The following is a 13,344-nucleotide window of genomic DNA, read 5'->3' on the forward strand; positions in this document are numbered from 1 at the left end:
TTGGCCTGCTGGGCTTAGCAGAAGGGGCTGGCCCGGGGCGGGGAGCGCGATGCTCTGCTGAGTTAGCATCTCCAGCCACCTGGCTTTGCTGGTGTGGCCTCACAGCCTTGCCAAATATGAGCAGCTTACAGAGCAACCAGTTGCACGTGCTTAAGCTGCCGAGGTGACACAGGGCGTGGTGGCTCACGCCTGTAATCCCAGCATTTTGGGAGGTAGAGCATTTTGGGAGGATAGCTTGAGGACAGAAGTTTGAGACCGCCCTAGGCAGCAGAGAGACCCTATCTCTACAAAAAATGGAAAAATTAGCTGGGTGTGGTAGCACACATCTGTGGTCCCAGCTACTGGGAGGCTGAGGCGGGAGGATGGCTTGACTCTAGGAGTTGGAGACTGCAATGAACCTGTAATCATACCACTGTACTCCAGCCTGGGCTAGAGCAAGACCCTGTCTCACAAAAAAAAGTCCGGGGTGGGGTGTGGAGAGAGAACCATCGGCTTCCTTCCCACTTTCTCCAGCCCAGAGATGCCCGCCTATAAAATAGGAATAATGATTCCTATCAGGATTAAATGGAAAAATGAGTGGGGAGAGGCTGGAAACTAGTGAGGCTGGTGCCTGGGCGGGCCTACCTGGGGGCTGCTCCGCCCTAGCACAAGAGGATTCATCTCTTGCCAAATCTAGAAAGGAAACTCAGTGACCAACCCCTCAGCCAAAATATTTGGCAAAGTTCTTTCTCTCTTTTTTTTTTTTTTTTGAGACAGAGTCTCACTCTGTCACCCAGGCTGGAGTGCAGCAGCATAATCTCGGCTTACTGCAACCTCCGCCTCCCAGGTTCAAGTGATTCTCCCGTCTCAGCCTCCCGAGTAGCTGGGACTACAGGCGTGCGCCACCATACCCAGCTAATTTTTGTATTTTTAGTAGAGACGGGGTTTTGCCATGTTGGCCAGGCGGATCTCAAACTCTTGACCTCAAATGACCTGCCCGCCTTGGCCTCCCAAAATGCTGGGATTACAGGCATGAGCCACCGCGCCCAGCCCAAAGTTCTTTTCCTTTATCTTGGCCATGAGACTACTTGGCTTGCTGTCCAGTGTTCCTTCTGCTTCACTGCCCTTGGTCCCTGCACTGCCTCTTCCTTAATTCACTCCACCGGAGACCTCCGACCTATGGCCAGCACTGAGCACAGCCCTGCTGAATGCCTAGGGGAACCTCAGGGCTGAGCAGCCAGCTGTGGCAGAGCTAGATGGAGCTCTAGGCCCAAGTCTGAGCAAATCTCAGAGGCTCATATGGGAGTGGGGGCACCAACCCAGCCTGGGCTGTGAGGCCCCTGTTCCTCCCTGTCTCAGCCCCAGCCTGTCTCTGATCAGTCCCAACCCCATCCTCTATCCCAGCCTTCCCCGTCTCACCCCTTTCCTCTGCCTCCGCCTCCCTGTGCTCGTGGCCTCCTCCCCGACCTTGCCCTGATCCTAGTCCAGCTCTTCCTCATCTGAGGGCTGAGCAAGTGGGCACAGTCTTCTTCCCCTACAGCCTGGTGAAGGGACAGAGTGTCCCCTCCTAGGCATGGCTGTTGCTGTGGTTTGAATGTATGTGTTCATATGTAGGAACTCAAGACTCAGCATAGTCATATTAAGAGATGAGGCTTTTAGGAGGTGATTAAGTCATGAGGGCTCTGCCCTCCTGAATGGATTAGTAGTCTTATAAAAGGGCTTAAAGGAACTAGGTAGGCCCTTTTTGCCCTTCCATCTCTCCTGCCATGTGAGGACACCTAGACAGCACCATCTGTGAGAAACAGGCCCCTATCAAATACCGAACCTGCTGGTGACTGGGTCTTGGACTTCCCATCCTCCAGAGCTGTGAGCAATAGATTTCTTTTCCTTTCATTTCCTTTTTTTTATTTTTAATTTGAGAAGAAGTCTTGCTTCTTCGCCCAGGCTGGAGTGCAGTGGTGCAATCTCGAACTCAGCTCACTGTAACCTCCAGCTCTGGGTTCAAGTAATTCTCCTACCTCAGACTCTCCAGTAGCTGGAATTACAGGCACACACGACCACACCTGGCTAATTTTTTTTTTTTTTTTCTTTTTCTGAGATGCAGTCTCTGTTGCCCAGACTGGAGTGCAGTGGCATGATCTCGGCTCACTGCAGCCTCTGCCTCCTGGGTTCAAGCAATTCTCTGCCTCAGCCTCCGGAGTAGCTGGGATTACAGGGACCTGCCACCATGCCAGGCTGATTTTTTTTGTATTTTTAGTAGAGACGGGGTTTCGCCATCTGGCCAGGCTGGTCTTGAACTCCTGACCTTGTGATCCACCTGCCTCGGCCTCCCAGAATGTTGGGAATACAGGCATGAGCCATGTGCCCGGCCACGCCTGTCTTATTTTTGTATTTTTTAGTAGAGACAGGGTTTCACCGTGTTGGCCAAGCTGGTCTCCAACTCCTGACCTCAAGTGATCCGCCCACCTTGGCCTCCCAAAGTGCTGGGATTATAGGCATGAGCCACCGTGCCTAGCCCTTTTCATTTCTTTTCTTTCTTTCTTTTTAGGGGTGAAAACTGGAAAACCTGCTGGACAAATTCTAAAAGAGCTGTAACACTTCTATTATTTTATACATTACTCAGCCTGTGGTATTTTGTTATGGCAACAGGAACACACTAAGACAGCTGTACTCTTCCCTGGGTGGCCAGGTGGCCAGGACCCAGGGGTCTCACACACAGGAGAGAAGGGAGCCTCCGTCCAGGCAGAACCCGGATCCTGCCAGCCTACAAGCCCCATTCTGGGCCATAACTTCTGTGACCTGCACTTGGTGTCTGAACCAGTGGCCAGTCTCATGGACATGTGCCCATCTACAGCTCTGTGACCTTAGTGTCCCTGGGTTTCCTTCAGCCTCTCTGGACACACTTCCCTATCTCCCTTGCCCTTGCCTCTTCTGCAGCCTGCCTCTTAAGAATTAGGTTCCAAGCCAAGCATCGTGGCTCACGCCTATAATCCCAGCACTTTGGGAGGCTGAGGCGGGCAAATCACCTGAGGTCAGGAGTTCAAGACCAGCCTGGCCAACATGGTGAAACCCCATCTCTACTAAAAATACAAAAATGGGGCTGGGCGCGGTGGCTCACGCCTGTAATCCCAGCAGCTACTTGGAAGGCTGAGGCAGGAGAATCGCTTGAATTTGGGAGGCAGATGTTTCAGTGAGCCGAGATCGTGCCACTGCACTCCAGCCTGGGTGATAGAGCAAGACTTTGTCTCAAAAAAAAGAAAAAAAAGATTAGGTTTTTCTGGGCCAGATGCAGTGGCTCATGCCTGTAATCCTAGCACTTTGGGAGGCTGAGGCGGGAGAATTGCTTGAGCCCAGGAGGTCAAGGCTGCAGTGATCTAGGATCACGCCACTGCACTCCAGTCTGGACAACAGAGTGAGACCCAGTCTCTAAAAAAGGAAAGAAAGAAAAAGCCGGGCACGGTGGCTCACGCCTGTAATTCCAGCACTTTTGGAGGCCGAGGCGGGCAAACCACTTGAGGTCGAGAGTTCGAGACCAGCCTCACCAACATAGAGAAACCCCCGTCTCTACTAAAAATACAAAATTAGCCGGGTGTGATGGTGCATGCCTGTAATCCCAGCTACTCAGGAGGCTGAGGCAGGTCGCTTGAACCCGGGAGACGGAGGTTGCAATGAGCCGAGATCGCGCCATTGCACTCCAGCCTGGGCATCGAGAGCAAAACTCCATCTCAAAAAAAAAAAAAAGAAAGAAAAATAAAAGAATTAGGTTAAGTCATGTCCCCTCTGGGCCTGGTATACATACCTTTGGCCACCTCTTCCCTCCCCTGGTTTGTGTCACACATGTGTCATGAAGGTTCCAGCCTGTGGCTTTAGGTCAGCCCTATCCAGACTTTAGGCCTGGGTTTATACCTGCCTCTGGGATAGCTAGCTGGCATGCCCCCGAGGGACCCCCACCGCAGAGACACAGCCACCCAACCTGCCATCTTTCTCACCTGCCCTGCCTTGGCGGCCAGTGGGGAACCCAGAAGTCCTGCCAGTCTCTGCCCTCTCCACAACTCCCCAGCCCCGCTCTGCCACTTCTGCTGACCCACCAATTACCCCTCTCTGACACCCAGGGGGTCTCCTACCGCCCCTCATCACATCCAGAACCTGCTGAAGGGATGAATTGCAAAATTACTATGCTAAGTGAAAGAGGCCAGGCAATAAAGAGCATTTACTATATGGTCCCATATAGAGAGGTGATGCAGACTCATCTACGGTGACAGGAAACGGGTCAGGGGCTGCAAAGAGCAGTGGAGAACTGGAGGGAAGGATTACCAAGGGCAGGAGGACTCTGGGTGGTGAGGGATATGCTCACCATCTGGGTTGTGGTGGTGGTTTTGTGGGCATTTATGTATGTCACCACTTACCAAATTGCTCAAAAACCACAATGGGCCGGGTGCGGTGGCTCGTGCCTGTAATCCCAACACTTTGCGAGGCCGAGGCAGGCGGATTACCTGAGGTCAGGAGTTTGAGACCCGCCTGGCCAACATGGTGAAACCCCATCTCTACTAAAAATACAAAAATTAGCCGGGCATGGTGGCAGGCACCTGTAATCCTAGCTACTTGGGAGGCTGAGGCACAAGAATCGCTTGAACCCAGGAGGCAGAGGTTGCAGGGAGCCGAGATCTTGCCACTGCACTCCAGCGTGATGACAGAGCGAGACTCCATCCCCCCCACCCCCCAAAAAAACAAAAAAACACAATGAAAGGAGTATGTCAGAAGGTCTCAGGAACTCCCAGTGACCAAAGCTGAAACAATTTGAGCAACAAAATAAGGTGGGATTGGATTATAACCCAAAGTACAAAATAAACATCCACGAGTCAGCCAGAAGACAAAATTACAAAACATTTATTTTATTTTTATTTTTTGAGACAGGGTCTTGCTCTGTCACCCAGGCTGCAGTGCAGTGGCCCAATCATAGCCCAATGCAGCCTCAACCTCTTGGGCTCAAGCAATCCTCCCACCTCAGCCTCCCAAGTAGCTGGGACTATGCCCGCCACCATGCCTGGCTAATTTTTTCTTTTAATTTTTTGTGGAGATATGGTCTCACTGTATTACCCAGGCTGGTCTTGAACTCCTGAGCTCAAGCAGCCCTCCCGCCTTGGCCTTCCAAAATGCTGGGATTACATGTGTGAGCCACCATGCCTGGCCAAAGTTAAAGATCTTAATTGGATTTTATTTGCTACTCTAAAATCAGATGATATCTCATTCTATAAAATTGAATGAGTGTTCCCATGACCTGGGCAGAGATTTTATAGACAGAAAAGGGCTGAAGAAAGAAGGGTCAGAGAACAAAGAGCAGATTGATCATTTCAAAGTTACTTTCCTTATAAAGGTTAAATAAAGCAAAAAGGACTTCCTTATCATGCTGGCTAAAACTGGCTTGTGTGGGGATCTGGTTTTTATCTGATCTGTCACTCTCCTGATTTCTGGGAAGGAGGGTCAGATAAACAATTTAGTTTTGGCTGGTGACCTGGAGCTGCAGCATCAGTGACTCCATTTTGGTTTGGTCTATTGGGCCTGGTGCAGGAGCTCAGTCCAAACCAATGGGCTCCTGTACATTTTATCGAACAAGTCCACACTTATATAGATAAATGATTGAATAAGTAAGTGGGGGACAAAAGACAAATCTGTGCAGAAGAATTCCAAATAATCTCGGGGCCGAGCGTGGTGGCTCAGGCCACTGCACTCTAGCCTGGGCAACGGAGCAAGACTCTGTCTCAAAAAAAAAAAAAAAAAAGGAAATACAAAAAATTAGCTGGGCGTGGTGGTGCACACCTGTAGTCCCAGCTACTCGGGAGGTTGAGGCAGGAGAATCACTTGAACCCGGGAGATGGAGGTTGCAGTGAGCCGAGATCGCAACACTGCATTCCAGCCTGGGAGACAGAGCAAGACTACATCTCAAATAAATAAATAGGCTGGGCACTGTGGCTCACGCCTGTAATCCCAACACTTTGGGAGGCTGAGGCAGACGGATCACCAGGTCAAGAGATGGAGACCATCCTGGCCAATATGGTGAAACCCCGTCTCTACTAAAAATACAAAAATTGGCCTGACGCGGTGGCTCACGCCTGTAATCCCAGCACTTTGGGAGGCCGAGGTGGGCGGATCACCTGAGGTCAGGAGTTCCAAACTGGCCTGGCCAACATGGTGAAGCCCCATCTCTACTAAAAATACAAAAATTAGCCAGGCGTGATGGTGGGCGCCTGTAATCCCAGCTACTCAGGAGGCTGAGGCAGGAGAATCACCTGAACCTGGGAGGCAGAGGTTGCAGTGAGTTGAGATCATGCCACTGCACTGCAGCCTGAGTGACAGAGTGAGACTTGGTCTTAAAAATAAATACCCAAGCGCGGTGGCTCGCACCTGTAATCCCAGCACTTTGGGAGGCCAAGTGCCAAGACCAGCTCAGCTGGGGAGACTCTAACCCAGCAGCACTAGAGGAATTAAAGACACACACACAGAAATATAGAGGTGTGAAGTGGGAAATCAGGGGTCTCACAGCCTTCAGAGCTGACAGCACCGAACAGAGATTTACCCACGTATTTATCAACAGCAAACCAGTCATTAGCAGTTTCTATAGATGTTAAATTAACTAAAAGTATCCCTTATTGGAAACGAAGGGATGGGCCGAATTAAAGGAATAGGTTGGGCTGGTTAACTGCAGCAGGAGCATGTGCTTAAGGCACAGATCGCTCATGCTATTGCTTGTGGCTTAAGAATGCCTTTAAGCGGTTTTCCACCCTGGGCGAGCCAGGTGTTCCTTGCCCTCATTCCCGTAAACCCACAACCTTCCAGCTTGGGCATTAGGGCCATTATGAACATGTTACAGTGCTGCAGAGATTTTGTTTATGGCCAGTTTTGGGGCCAGTTTATGGCCAGATTTTGGGGCACCTGCTCCCAACAGCTGAGGAGGGCAGATCACTTGAGGTTAGGAGTTTGAGACCAGCCTGGCCAACATTGTGAAACCTTATCTCTACTAAAAATACAAAAAATTAGCCAGGCTTGATGGTGGGTGCCTGTAACCCCAGCTACTCAGGAGGCTGAGGCAGGAGAATCGCTTGAACTCGGGAGGCGGAGGTTGCAGTGAGCCAAGATCGCACCACTGCACTCCAGCCTGGGCAATAAGAGCAAAACTCTGTCTCAAAAAAAAAACAAAATTAAAATAAATGAATAAATAGCTGGGCACAATGGCTCATGCCTGTAATTCTAGCACTTTGGGAGGCCAAGGTGGGCAGATCACAAGGTCAGGAGTTTGAGACCAGCCTGGCCAACATGGTGAAACCCCATCATACTAAAAACACAAAAATTAGCCGGGTGTGGTGGCAGGTGCCTGTAATCCTAGCTACTCAGAAGGCTGAGGCAGGAGAATTACTTGAACCTGGGAGGCAGAGGTTCCAGTGAGCTGAGATTGTGCCACTGCTCTCCAGCCTGGGCAACAGGGCAAGTCTCCATCTCAAAAAAGATTTTTAAAAGAATAAGTAAAAAAAAAATCAAAGAATTTCAAATAATTTCTGTAAATACTCAGCCCCCCAAGGAGGTGGAGCAAAACTCCCTACTTCTTAGGTGTGGGCTGTGTATAGAGACATCCTTCAAAGAGTAGAGTATGGTAAGGGGGAGAAGAGTGATTGTTTGGTGCACCTCAGTCAGGTGATCAAGGCCAACATCCACGGTGATAAGTCATGTTGATGTCAGCACCCTTGAATAGGATGTGATGCAAAGATGGCTTTTTTTTTTTTTTTTTTTTTTTTTTTTCTGAGACAAGAGTCTCGCTTTGTCGCCCGCCCAGGCTGGAATGCAGTGGCGCAATCTCGGCTCACTGCAACCTCTGCCTCCCGGGTTTGAGCGATTCTCCTGCCTCGGCCTCCTGAGTAGCCTGAGTAGCTAGGATTTCAGACACATGCCACCACGCCTGGCTAATTTTTGTATTTTTAGTAGAGATGGGGTTGCATCATGTTGGCCAGGCTGGTCTCGAACTCCTGACCTCAGGTGATCCACCCGCCTCTACCTCCCAAAGTGCTGGGATTACAGGTGTGAGCCACCACGCCCAGCTTGGCATTTTATTTTTTTATTTTTATTGCCCAGGCTGAAGTACAGTGGTGAGATCATGGCTCACTGCAGCCTCTACCTCTGGGGTTCAAGTGATTCTCCTGCCTCAGCCTCACGAGTAACTGGGACTACAGGTGCATACCACTATGTCCGGCTAATTTTTTTTTTTTTTTTAATTTTTTTTGTAGAGATGGGGTTTTGCCCTGTTTCTCAGGCTGGTCTCAAACTCCTGGCTTCAAGCAATACTCCTGCCTTGGCCTCCCAAAGTGCTGGGATTACAGATATGAGTCACGGCACTCAGCCTAGTGTTGTCATTATGGGAAGATTTCTTAACATCGAATTCAATTTCTGTTAACAGTCAGAGGATAACTCAGATTTTTTTTTCTTCTTGAATCTCTTTTGTAAGTTATAATTTTCTGGGAAATTTCCCATTTCCTTATTTATTGCATTCTTTCGTTATCTTTTTAATAGCTGTAGAACTCTATAGTTCTGCTCCCTTTTTATTTTTTTTCTTTCTTTTTTTTTTTTTTTTTTTTTTTTTTGAGATGGAGTCTGGCCCTGTCGCCCAGGCTGGAGTGCAGTGTCGCGATCTCAGCACACTGCAAGCTCCGCCTCCCAAGTTCACGCCCTTCTTCTGCCTCAGTCTCCCCAGTAGCTGGGACTACAGGCGCCCACGACCACACCCGACTGATTTTTTGTATTTTTAGTAGAGACTACAGATGCCTGCGACCCTGCCCGGCTGATTTTTTGTATTTTTAGTAGAGACAGGGTTTCACCGTGTTAGCCAGGATGGTCTCGATCTCCTGACCTCGTGATCCACCCACCTCGGCCTCCCAAAGTGCTGGGATTACAGGCGTGAGCCACGGCATCCGGCCTCCTTTTTTATTTCTACAGTTGTTTATTTGTGTCTTATATCTTTTTGTCATGAGAAATTTTTCCAAATTTCTATTCGATTAGTCTTTTCCAAGAGTCAACTTTTGGCTTCGATATTCCCATAAAATAGGAAGATCTTTCTCTCTTCTTGATTTCTTCTCCTGATTGTTTTCTTTCTTTCCTTCTTTTTAAACATAGTTTATTTTATTATTTTTTGAGACAGGGTCTTGCTGTGTCACCCAGGCTGGAGTGCAGTGGCACAATCTTGGCTCACAGCAACCTCTGCCTCCCGGGTTCAAGCGATTCTCTTGCCTCAGCCTCCTGAGTAGCTAGGATTACAGGTGCGCACCATGACACCCGGCCAATTTTTGTATTTTTAGTAGAGATGGGGTTTCACCATGTTGGCCACGCTGGTCTTGGAACTTCTGACCTCAGGTGATCCGCCTGCCTCAGCCTCCCAAAGTGTTGGGATTACAAGCGTGAGCCACCGTGCCCAGCCTCAGAGTCTGTTTCTTACTGGATCCTGTTGTCTGGTAGAAGGAGGTCTTCAAAGTTTCCAGACTCCTGTTCAGCCAGGATTGCTTTTGAATGGATCTTCCCCAAGGTTCGCTCAGGCCACAGGAAGACCAGACACCCCTGCCTGCCCTTGGGGAGTGGTAGACCTTGGGCAGCCTCCTCTCCACTGACCAGCAAGAGCAGATCCAGCCCATCCCTTGCCTTTAGACTTTTCTTGGCAATAGTTGGACCCCAGTCCACAAGCTCCAAGGCTGGCAGTCAGCTCCTCTTCCACTGTGGTTCTCTGAAATGGCCCTCTTTGGGCAGGAGGCAGAGAAGCGGCTCTCTCCGAGTGCCTGCTCCTAGTGAGGATAATTAGTTAGAAGGAGAGAGACTCAGGTCAGGAAGGAAGGACCTCTGAGGCCTTTGCATAGGAGGCAAGGCATTCTGGGTGGCTTGTAATGCTCACAGCACATTTAGTAGCGGGGTAAACATTGGGTGTGCACTTCGGTGCCTGTACATAAACCTGAGCTACACAGGAAGGGGATGAGGCAGGGTGGGGGGAGGCAGGAAGAGGAGGAGACAGGCTGGGCGTGGTGGCTCATGCCTATAATCCCAGCACTCTGGGAGGTGGAGGAAGGAGGATCACTTGAGGTCAGGAGTTGGAGACCAGCCTGGCCAACATGGTGCAATGCCCGTCTCTTCCAAAAACACAAAAATTAGCCGGGCGTGGTGGAACGCACCTGTAATCCTTGCTACTCAGGAAGGCTGAGGCACGAGAATTGCTTGAATCTGGGCGGAAGTTGCAGTGAGCTGAGATCACGCCGTTGCACTCCAGCCTGGGCGACACAGCTAGACTCAGTCTCAAAAAAAAAAAAAAAAGGAAGAGAAGGCGACAGTGGGAGAAGGGCCAGGCTCCCACCCCCCCAGCCTCAGCACCTGCCTGGGACACAGCTGAGCCCTGAAGCTCTCCTCACCCCTGGGCTGGGGGCTCTGAGCAGCCCAGCTGCAGCTCTCTACACAGGCGGGGCTACCCACAACCTGGGTCCCCTCCTGAAAGGAGTCCAAGTCCCTTTGTGAAGAGGTCTGTAGTGCAGGTGGCCCAGGACAAGAGGAATCTGGGGTGTGGGGAGAAGGGGTCTATGGGGTCAAGGAGACTATGCTGGCTGGAAAATGGCCACCCAAAATATATCCATGTAAATGAATAATGTAAATGTAACTTTATGTAGAAAAAAGGTTTCAAAGGCTGGGCGTGGTGGCTCATACCTGTAATCCCAGCACTTTGTTTGGGAGGCTGAGGTGGGCAGATCACTTGAGGCCAGGAGTTTGAGACCAGCCTGGCCAACATGGTGAAAGTGCGTCTCTACTAAAAATACAAAAATTAGCCAAGCATGGTGGCACACACCTGTAGTCCCAGCTACTGGGGAGGCTGAGGTGGGAGAATCGCTTGAACCAGGAAGCGGAGATTGCAGTGAGGTGAGATCACGCCATTGCAGCCTAGCTGACAGCGAGACTCCGTCTCAAAAAAAAAAAAAAAAAAAAGTATTTGCAAATGATTAAGGATCTTATTCTTTATTATTATGTTTTAAATTTCATAATGGTTAACATCCTAATGCCTGTTCTTTTCTTGGTGCACATTTTACAGTATCTAATGCCTGATTTTTAAGGTGAATGAATGAAGTATGTATATTACTCAAAGGCAAATGACACATAAGCTATTTTTTGTTGGTGGTGGTGGTGGTGTGGCCCAGATGTTTTTCCTTTCCTGAAGAGCCACAATGTTCTCATTCCTTTTGGATTTTGTTTGTTTGTTTGTTTGTTTGTTTGAGACAGGGTCTCGCTCTGTCGCTCAGGCTGGAGTGCAGTGGTGTGATAACAGCTCACTGCAACTTTGTGGTAATTTGCTGTAGTAATTTGATGATTTGGGAAATTCTCAGCTTCTCTAGATTGCAGAAGATGCTAACAATAGGAAATTCACTGTTAAGAAAGCGAACTCTTGAGAGAAAGCCAAGGGTGTGGCCTGTGGATGTGGGGAAGAGGTGGCCAAGCCAGGGGCCCCAGAGGTATGGGAAGGAAGGGACCTGAATCAAGGGAACCCAGCAGTGTGGGAGGAGGTATTTCAGGACAGGGGACCCAAGACTGTCAGGAGGAGGTGGGTGGGACCCAGCGGTGTGGGGAGGTGGCCCAGGACAGGGGGACCTCAGATTGTAGGCAGAACCTGGAGAACCACGAGACGCTTCAGTTGGGGCAGACCCAGGCTGAGCTCCCAGGGAGGGGCGCTTGGGACTGCAGTGACCTGGGAGAGGCCAGTGCCCACCCAAGGCCTGAGGGAGTCCGGGCCCAGGGAGAGGCACCCAGACCTGTGCCCTGCAGCCTTGGGCCTGCCCGTCTTGGCAACGCAGAGGGCTCCCCCTCCTGACAGGTGATTCTGAGAGTCACAGGAGGGGGCAGGGAGTGGTCCTCCCTCCGGCCCAAGGTCTGGGCCACCAAGCTTTGTACCCAGAAACTCACACTTCCCCCCTAGACCTCTGACCTGGGCCCTCTGAGAATCGGGCTGAGAAGGACAGTGGCCAGATGAAGGCCAAGGTCTCTGGGTGTTCTCGGCGTCTCCTGCTGCTCTGTCACTGACACTGCCCTCCCTGCCCCTCACCCCACTCTGCACTGGTCCAAGTTGTCCCCTCCTTTTGAAGGTGGACATGCTCTCCCTTTGGAGCCGGACCTGGTCCTCACTGCCTGTCACAGCCTTGTTCATGTCCCCCTCCCCCGGAAGGGGAGGCTCAGCCACGGGACCCACCCCCTCAGCTGAAATAAACACATGCTGCCAAGGAGGAGTGGGGGCCTGGTCTGCGATCTCCCTCCACCACTGGGATGAAGCGGACGGCATAAGAGGCTGCAGCCTGCTCCATCCTCAGCCCCCGCAGGGCACCAGAGGGGCCCCAGGCAGGAGGCTGTGCGTTGTGGTTCTGGAGCCAGGGATGTCTTCAAGGACATTTGGTCTCATTTGACCCTTCCGGAACCTATTACCCTGCCCCCTGGGCTGGGCACGCTCCTGGCCTGTCCTGGGCTCTCGGGAGAACCAGCTTTCAGGAGAGCCAGACTGGTCCTCTCACCCAGCCACCTCTGATGGTGCCAGCGGAGGCCCAGCCAAGGACCTGGAGAGCAGGGAGCATGGGAGCACGTGGGGTAACGCAGGGGTGGCCGCAGTGGAGATGCCCCTTTCCTGGGGTGCTGGGGGCTGCAGTCCAGGCAGGAGGGGTGCAGCGCTGGGAGGAGCATTGGTCTTGAGCAGCGCCAGAGCCATGTGGGACAGAGGCCTATGACAGAGGGACTGCGGCCCAGCTCCACGGGAGCCTGGTATCCACCGCTGCCTGCCGCTGCCTGTGTCCACCCTAGACCCTGCTCAGAGCCTTGACGTCCACTCCGCTGCCACCTATGATCATTGTGGGCCCTCTCGCCTGCATGGGAGTCCAGGCTGCGGAGTACAGGGCAGAGAACCCATCTAAGCGACATGCCTGGGCCAGGCACCTAGGGATGGAACCAGCAAGGGCCCTGGGCCTGGACCTCAAGCAGCAGTGCCTGCTTCCCTCTGTCTGGCGGACCCCAGGCATTCACCAGAGGGAGAAATTCAGTGGGTGTACTTGGGGGAGGGTTGGGAGGGGATTTTCACACGTGGGCAGGGTCCTTGTCAGGTAGAAGGGGCAGGAAGACCTCAAGGCCCCTTGGCGAGCCTTGGCGTGAGAGGGGATAGGGGTTGGAAAACTGTTTCTGGAAACAGGAGACTCAGCCCAAGGCCCTGGCAGGGCAAGCTCCTCACACTAAACAGGCCCTCCCATTCCTGGGTGTTTGAGAGTCGGGTGCCCAGCCTGGACCTGCCGTGACCAAGGAGGGCTAGTCTGCAGACACCAAGACTTC

At 51.5% G+C, this 13,344-nt stretch overlaps 1 pseudogene; it reads right to left on the reverse strand.

Moving 5' to 3' along the window:
- Positions 1-2,525: 2,525 nt before the first annotated feature.
- LOC112135023 (U7 small nuclear RNA) lies at positions 2,526-2,579 on the reverse strand (annotated as a pseudogene).
- Positions 2,580-13,344: the final 10,765 nt, after the last annotated feature.

The sequence above is a fragment of the Pongo abelii genome, chromosome 13 (assembly GCF_028885655.2).
Source record: "Pongo abelii isolate AG06213 chromosome 13, NHGRI_mPonAbe1-v2.0_pri, whole genome shotgun sequence".
Classification (NCBI taxonomy): Eukaryota; Metazoa; Chordata; class Mammalia; order Primates; family Hominidae; genus Pongo; species Pongo abelii.